Source organism: Pongo pygmaeus, chromosome 18 (assembly GCF_028885625.2).
Source record: "Pongo pygmaeus isolate AG05252 chromosome 18, NHGRI_mPonPyg2-v2.0_pri, whole genome shotgun sequence".
Classification (NCBI taxonomy): domain Eukaryota; kingdom Metazoa; phylum Chordata; class Mammalia; order Primates; family Hominidae; genus Pongo; species Pongo pygmaeus.
Window position 1 is genome coordinate 86784390 of NC_072391.2, and position 8655 is coordinate 86793044.

At 49.7% G+C, this 8655-nt stretch overlaps 1 protein-coding gene across 5 annotated transcripts in view; it reads right to left on the bottom strand.

The window, feature by feature from the left end:
* ANKRD11 (ankyrin repeat domain containing 11) overlaps positions 1-7968 on the bottom strand; it is a 215417-nt gene extending 207449 nt beyond the window's left edge. For 2 of the 5 annotated variants that reach the window (XM_063654587.1, XM_054455431.2), the window contains exon 1: positions 7836-7892. The gene's annotated coding sequence lies outside the window, so the exon portion shown is untranslated. Of the gene's footprint in view, positions 1-7835 lie in introns of all 5 variants that reach the window. The other 3 variants (XM_063654584.1, XM_054455425.2, XM_054455429.2) reach the window with 3 other exon arrangements.
* Between the last annotated feature and the right edge of the window lie 687 nt (positions 7969-8655).

Sequence of the window (8655 nt, forward strand, 5' to 3'; positions counted from 1 at the left end):
ACGGTTACAGATGAGATTAGGGAGACATGACAACTAAATGCAATGTGGGATCCTGGATGGCATCTGGGGACAGCAAGGGAACATTATTGGAAAAACCTCCAGCTTGCTCACCCCTGGAACCTATGAATGCCTTAGGTTACATGGAAAAGGGAATTGAGGTTACTAATCAGCAGAGAGGGAGATGACCCTGCAGTGTTTGGGTGGGCCCAATGTAACCACAAGGATCCAGAAGTGAAAGAGGGGCCAGGCACAGTGGCTCCATGCCTGTAATTCCAGCACTGTGGGGGGCTGAGGCGGGACGATTGATTGAGCCCAGGAGGTCGACGCTGCAGTGAGCCTTGATTGTGCCACTGCACTCCAGCCTGGGCAACAGAGCCGAGACTCTCCAAAAAAGTGGGTGGGCAGCAGGAGTCAGAGAGATGCCATGAGGCTGGCTTTGAAGACTGAGGAGAGCACTACATGCCGAATGCAGGCAGCTTCTGGAACACAGAAAAGACAAGAACACAGATTCTCCCCTGGAGCCTCCAGAAGGAACCAGCCCTACCTACCCAGATTTTAACCCAGGCAGATCATGTTAGGCTTCTAATCAACAGAACTATAAAACAATAAATCTAAGGGTAGGGTGGTTAGTTACGGCAGCGCTGGAAAACCAACAGGGGCAGCACTGACACAAGTCCCGGCACTTCTCCAACGCCCGAGAGCTGTTCTCCTTCTCCCTTCCACACCCTCCATTTGCCTTCGCTCATCCCCCTGAACCAATGTATTTATGGGCTTAGAAGAAAGCTATTAAGGAAAAGGCACAGATTAAGTTCTAAGACAGATTTTCTCCTCAACTCTCTAAAACTTCACCGTACCATTAGCTTCTATTAAATGTCCTTTTTTACAAGAGTCAGTTTCAACATCATCTTCTTTTAAAAGCCAGTCATCCAGTGAGAACCCAAGTTTAGCAGAATCAGATCTAATCACCTTGCCAAAGAAAAATCAAGTATGAATGTAAATCTCATTGAATATGCTTAACATTTTACCTGAACTGTAAGTGCAAGCGTGTATCACTCTTCTGAGTTTCACACTAAAAGATAACGGATACAATTCAAAGATACCTCTGGCATGTGTCAGGGGAAAAATGCCTGTGAGAAAATGTTTAGGCTGGGCATGGTGGCTGACGCCTGTAATCCCAGCACTTTGGGAGGCCGAGGCAGGCAGATCACCTGAGGTCGGGAGTTTGAGACTAGCCTGACCAACACGGAGAAACCCCGTCTCTACTAAAAATACAAAATTAGCTAGGAGTGGTGGCGCGTGCCTGTAATCCCAGCTACTCGGGAAGATGAGGTAGGAGAATCGCCTGAACCCGGGAGGCAGAGGTTGCGGTGAGCCAAGATCACGCCTGGGCAAGAAGAGGGAAACTCCGTCTCAAAAAAAAAAAAAGAAAAAGAAAAAGAAAATGTTTTGAGTGTTAGCATATTTAATATATTAAGCTCTAAAGAACTTCAAATTTCAGATAGACTATTCTCAAAGTAACAAAAATATCTATGTATGTAATTTAAATAAATTAGGAGCCAAACATACAATTCTAGTGAAGAAAAAATCCACAAAGTCTAAAAATTCCTTGAAATCCGAATCAAATGTGGGGCTGTGGAATACTAACACTACAAGCTCTCGAGACGCTCTTCGGCCGCCTGAAAGCTGGATTTCTTCTTTGTCACCATTGGAAAAGGCAAAGGTTATTTAGTGCTCTGCACACCCTTTAATCAGCCAGACATCTTAGTCGAAATCATTTTTAAAAACTTAATCCCTTCAAGAGTGGTGCTCTGGGGTTTTTTTGGTTTTTTACTTTTATTTCCTGTTTTGCAAGATGTAAAACCACATCTAGAAACATGGTGGATACTAACAAAGCTCGATTTCTTAAGAGAAAAATAAGGTCCTTCACTGCGTCTTACCTTCTCTATTTTAGATAAGTTTAAATAGTACAGCCATAATGATTTCAAGTTTACATCATCATCCAGAATTAAACCAAAGTCTTCTTTGATTGTGCCAGATATGAATGCAGCGGTAAGCTAATCCTAACTCTAGTAAAACCTCAGGAACCAAGCAGCCTACGCAATCTTCCCTTTACTTGGAAATACTGCGTTCCTCATTCTAAGACATTAGCATCCCAAGTCTGAAAAGAGCTACAGGGAGTCGAGGAAGGGCAACTTCCTATCAATGCGCCAAGAAAAGACGTTTATTTGCTAATTTTACATAAAAAAAAAACCTCTGATATCATAAAGTTATTAGGCATTCATAAATAACATTTCAATTTCAGCCATTCTTAAAAGTCACATTTTTTAGAGTTAAGTAAGAAAGGGGAAAGTTTTATGAATTTTACCGTGACAAAAGAAATGTTCATATGTTATAAAAATGTTTTGTTGAGAAAAAGCCAACATTTTCAAATAATGAACAGGTACGCATTGGTTGCTTTACACGTGGGAAAAAGAGCCCTACAGATTTCCAGGATAATAAATAATTCACTGCACAGATGCGAAGGACAGGCCTGGAAACAGGTCTCACCCTCCGCCAGCCACAAGGACGCTGTAACTGAGACAGCAGCACCCTGACAGCTGCCTCAACCTTGACCTCCAAGAGGAAGAGAGAAAGCGGGTGTGGCAAAGTCCAGAAGACTGGATTTTCGCTCAACAGGATTCAGTCCTCTAGGCCCCTGAAAAATCTCAGCCATACAGACAGGACGGCTTACTTCTATCTTCACACTGAAAAACCTCTTAACCCTTTATTCACAGAGCCAGCTTTAGAACTGTGGGTTTTCTGGCTAGGCACGGTAGCTCACACCTGTAATCCCAGCACTTTGGGAGGCCAAGACAGGCGGATCACCTGAGGTCAGGGGTTCGAGACCAGCCTGACCAACATGGCAAAACCCCGTCTCTACTTAAAAAAAAAAAAAAAATACAAAAACTAACCGGGTGTGGTGGTATGGGCCTGTAGTCCCAGCTACTCGGGAGGCTGAGGCAGGAGAATTACTTGAATCCAGGAGGCAGAGGTTGCTGTGAGCCAAGATCGTGCCACTGCACTCCAGCCTAGGTGACAGAGACTCTGTCTCAAAACAAAACAAAACTGTGGGGTTTCTTTGAGCTAGAATAGTGTCTGAATGTTTTCAACCACAACCAACCAGTTCCCCTCCACCAAATACCCTCGCCCCTTACTGTAAACCCAAAAATCTAAAACAAGTCTCAATCTCCCAAATATACCCATAATTAGTCCTTAAAAAGCAAACTTTTGGCAATTACATAACAGTTTCATTTAAAAAAAAACTTTGAAAACCTAAACATACGGAAAAAAATCAACAGGGCACACCTCCATTTCGTTGTATTTCCCTCCAAAGAGATTATTTTTTCTTCATTAAAATGCTAAAACTTTCATATGACTCCACCTGTTCAGCTACATGTGACCAGAGAGGACTCTGGACAAATGAAACACTTAATTCTCATAAGCAGCAGCAGCAAACTACACTCAGTCCAGACTGATTTCAACCCATCCTTTACAGTCACTGAAACCTTGATGGAAACGATGAGGAAATCTGAATAAAAACTGCTTCTGGCCCGAAAACAGCAGTCCTGCTAAAAGTGCTTTCACAGAAATGCACTTTCAAAGAAAGCACTTTCTTCCCACAAAGACAACTCTCCCTTTATGTTTCTTTATCTCTTGTTCTGCCTTAATTGTGAAAACTGTCTTCCCACCTTTATCTAAGTTATAAACGCAAACTTGTAATGAAAACAAATGGGGGCCGAGCACAGTGGCTCATGCCTATAATCCCAACACTTTAGGAGGCTGAGTAAGCCAAGCCCAGAAGGCTGAGGCCTACACAACACAGGAAGACCCCGTTTCTACAAAAAGTAAAATAAACTAGCTGGGCACAGTGGCACATGCCTGTGGTCCCAGCTACTCAGGAGTCTGAGGTGGGAGGATCGCTTCAGCTCAGGGAGTCGAGACTGAAGGGAGCCATGTTCACGCAACTGGCCGCTGCACTCCAGCCTGAGCAACACACCGAGACCCTGCTTCAAAAAAAAAAAAAAAAAAGAAGACTTACTAAAGGAAACGATATTACACTAAGACGCAAAGGCTGAGTAGGAGTTATCTTGGAGTTTGGGGGGATCTGCATGAGATGGCAGCGAGGTATGTCGAGGCCATGCCACAAACTATGGCACATGGCCCAACTGAGGAAAGGCAAGGCCAATGCAGCCAGAATGACTGGAAGCTTCGGGCTGGGTCAACAATGGGGCATGGTATCAGAGTTAGGCCACAATCACCATTTGGGACGTTATCATAAAAATAACATTTGAGGCCAGGCATGGTGGCTCACGCCTATAATCCAAGCACTTTGGGAGGCCGAGGCAGGTGGATCACTTGAGGTCAGGAGTTTGAAACCAGCCTGGCCAACATGGTGAAACTCCAGTCTCTAGTAACAATACAAAAAAATTAGCTGTGTTTGGTAGGAGGTGCCTGTAATCCCAGCTACGTGGGAGGCTGAGGCAGGAGAATTGCTTAAACCCAGGAGGTGGAGGTTGCAGTGAGTCGAGAGCATGCCACTGCACTCCAGCCTGGGCAACAAAGCGAGACTCCATCTCAGGAAAAAAACAATTTCAAATTAAGAGAACACATACTGAAAACATTTCAAAATTTCAAGACAATAACTTTTATTTGAATTCATTCCATTTTTCTATAAAGTTTATCAAACGGGCCACACTGAATTCCCACAGAGCACTGACTACACAGCAGTCACAAACTGACGCAGCCACCAGACAAGGGATGCACCATCATTTTCACCGATTAACTACAAATACCTTGCTATTAAGAGACACTCACCCATTACACTTACCATTTGAGGATGAAGGGAGTTACACAGGGTAATGGACAGATCAAAACACTTATTTTGGCAACAAAATGCAGATTATTTTCTGAGCCAGCATTTATTGATACTCTCTAATTACGTTATTTAATTGATGATGGGCTCTCTGCCCATATGCAAAATAAGTCTCCTCTTACATTTGATGAAGCATAACCTTTCTATCTCAAATCTACTTAAAAAGGCACAAAAAGAGGCCGGGCGCGGTGGCTCACGCCTGTAATCCCAGCACTTTGGGAGGCCAAGGCAGGCGGATCACAAGGTCAGGAGTTCAAGACCAGGGTGGCCAACATGGTGAAACCCCATCTCTACTAAAAATACAAAAATTAGCCAGGCGTGGCGGCGGGCGCCTGTAATCCCAGCTACTCGGGAGGCTGAGGCAGGGAATTACTTGAACCCCGGGAGACGGAGGTTGCAATGAGCCAAGATGCGCCACTGCACTCCAGCCTGGGCGACAGAGCGAGATTCCAAAACAAATAAAATAAAATAAAATAAAAAGGGGCACAAAAACTTCTTGGAAAAATATTCTCCAACACAAATAGCATAGTTTCCTTAACTCTATTTGTAGGGAGTTCTACTTGTCACCGTATCAACACTGTAATTACAGCTAACATGGCAGCCGCTCGTCAGCAGCAGCCCATCTGGGTGGGTGTGATGAAAGGCACTGCTGGTATGGGGTGACCAGCATGGCCAGTCCAGAGAAAAGCATCTGGCGGTGGCAATGCAAGTTAGAAGGCTGACACAAATTAGAGCTGCAAAAGAGGAACTCAGGTTTTAAAGGTGACACCTTTAAAAACAAAATTCTGGTAAATTGTGTTATGTATAATTTACCACAGCAAAAATAGAACAGAAGAAAAAAACTGCTGAAAGTTTCAAGTTTGGGTCAAATTTAGCAATATCTTGTGGGGAACTTTTCAACAAACTTAAGAGGCATCACAAAGAACAGAGAAAACGTCACAGCAACTTGGTCTTTGTTTCCTCCCATCCCGTTCCATTCAGATGGCCAGCCTATCGAATGAGATCCTGCTCTTCGGGGAGAAACTACAGAAAGAGGAGAACAACAGCTGAATGGAGGGTGGGGGAGGCCACACCAACTATACGAGATCCAATGCAAGGGTCACAATGAAGGCTGAGCAAGATATCCGCCCCCCCCCCTTTTTTTTTCTAGTTTAACTACAGTTGCAGAGTAAAATCAGAGGACTTCTGTAATCATTCTCTAACAGAACTCGAAGTCTTCCAGGGCAGCCAATACTTACTAAGAGAAATCAAGGTCTCAGAGAAACCAAAGAAACAGCCTCAGGGTCTCCGATTTTGAACGTTATGCCATAGACTAGGTCTGCACACAACAAAAACAGTAACTGTCTCGATGGCACTTTTTCCACAAGTAATATCATCTTATATGTTTGGCTAAGTCTCAATATCCCAAAAAGGATCAAAAGATTCTCTAAGTTTTGCAGTTCAACAACTGTGCACACTTTTATTTCTCATTTCAAGTGTTAAGGATATTGCTCTAATGACTGCATAAAACTCTCTCATATAAGAAAGCCTGAAATCTAATTTCTCTACCATAAAACCCTGTTCTTGCAAAAGGATACAAAACTACTCATAACCTACAAAAACCATGAATCCTAAGCATGTTACATAGAAGGAAAATAGTTTTAAAGCATAGGGAGCTGTTAGACCAGCTTCATCTTCCCAAGCCTCCTCCAAAACTTCTTGGAAGCTGGTATACAACACTAACCTTCCAAAAACACAACAGAAGCAGAAAATCTTAATGGGGTATCAGGAAAAGAGCAAGCCTCGAGAAAAATCAAGACTCCCCCCGACCTACCTTCCCAAATGACACAAATACAAGAATTAACAGTACAATCCCTCTTTGAGAGGGGACTGAATCAATGTGGCAGGGCCAACCCTACACACACACACACACGCGCGCGCGCGCGCGCGCACACACACACATACAGCACACACACACAGCTACCGCCCTGCCAGGGGATGATGAAATGAGGAACGGAAATTAACATTTCAGGCAACGTCTCACATTGTTCCTTGAGGCCAAGGGCTGCTGTTGCAGCCGCCACCGCCACCGCTTTCCTCCCAGCCACCCCCCACACCCGCCCGCCTACCCTCCCCCTAACACCCCCCACACGGCTGCCCGCATTCCTGCCCCTCCTCGGCCTACGCGCGCCTCCTGCAACCCCGACGCCCCCAGGTCCCCAGTTCGCCCGCCCCCTCCGGCTCGGAGCCCGAGAGCCGCCTGCTCTCATTTCAAAACAGCGATAATAATAGGGACGCTGAGAATAACAACTACGACCAGCACCGCGAAGGCGCCCCTCTCGCAGGTCAGAGGTCGGCGCCCCAGCTCCGCAGCACCCGGCGCACCCTGGCAGCCCCTCCTGGAAGCCTCAGGTCCCCAAGACCTCCAGGTCCGCCCCGGAGACCCCCGTCCGCCCCTCACGGCCGCTGCGAGCCCCAGAGACCCGCCCCGGAGCACCCTGTCCGCCTCTCACGGCCGCCCCGGGCCCCCACGGCCCCCAGGCCTGACCCGGAGCCCCCAATCGGCCCCTCACAGCCGCCGCGGGCCCCCGGCCACCCAGGCCCGCCTGGAGCCCCCGTCCGCCCCTCACGGCCGACCTGAGCTCCCCCGACCTCCCAGGCCCGCCCCGGAGCCCCCTATGGGCCCCTCACGGCCACCCCGGGCCCCCAAAGACCCCCAGCTGCCCCGAACCCGGACCCGCAGGCCCACTCCGGGACCCATTATTGGCCCCTCACGACCGCCCCGGGCCCCTAAAGACTCCTGCCCACCCGACCCCCGCCCCCCAGGCCCGCCCGGAGGCCCGCGGCGCAGCTCCGCCGCCGGGTAAGGCCTGCAGGCCGCAAGGCCGCGCGAATACCCCGTGCCCGCTCCGACCACCGCCCCCAGGCCAGCGGCGCCTCTCACCGTGCTCCGAGGGCTGCGCGGCTCCGCGACGGCTCGGCGGCGGAGCGCGGGCGCTGCCCATGCAGCCCGCGGCCGCGTTTCCCGGGCCGCGCGGCCCGAGCGGCAAGGCGGCGGCGGCGGCGGCGCGGGCTCGGGCCCGGCAGAGCTGCGAGGGACGGCGGGAGACAAGCCCGCCCCTCGGGCGCGCCCACGACTCGGGCGAGCGCCGCGGCTCCCGGTGCGGACGCTACTGAAGGGGCGTCTGGCCGCGGGCTCGGCGGCGGCGCCTCCCCGGCTGGGGCCCTCGGTCCATCGCGCACCGTCTCAGGGCGGCCTCTGGCTCCAGGACCCAGCGGCGGCTGCGGCGGGCGCCGGCTGCATGAAACGCTCCCGCCCATTGGCCCGCCGTATCCGCCACCGCCATTGGCCCGCCCCGGCCGGCCGCAGGGGCTGCGCACGTCACAGCGTCGGGAGTTAGTGCGCTAATGGAGTGAAGGGGAGAGGCGGGATTGACAGCCTCTGTGGCGGCCCGGAGGCGGGACTAGAAGGACGTCCCGATAACGATTGGGCAGGGTCCTGCGTAAGGGCGCACGCGACTCTGGAAGTAGCGAGCAACTGGATTGGCTGCCTCCGTCGCAAAGGAGGGTGGGTCTTGCATTCTCGGGCCTGACGATTGGTCTTTCCAAGTGCCGGAAGCAACAGGGATGTGGTCTGGAAACAAAATCTGGTATTGAAACGCTGGGAGACAAAACGTCCGCCTCGAGAGCGGGAGCGGCGGTTGCCTGTCGCGTACCTGTGGTCTTTTGCCTGCGCCCGGGCATCTCGGGCCACGTCCGGCCCC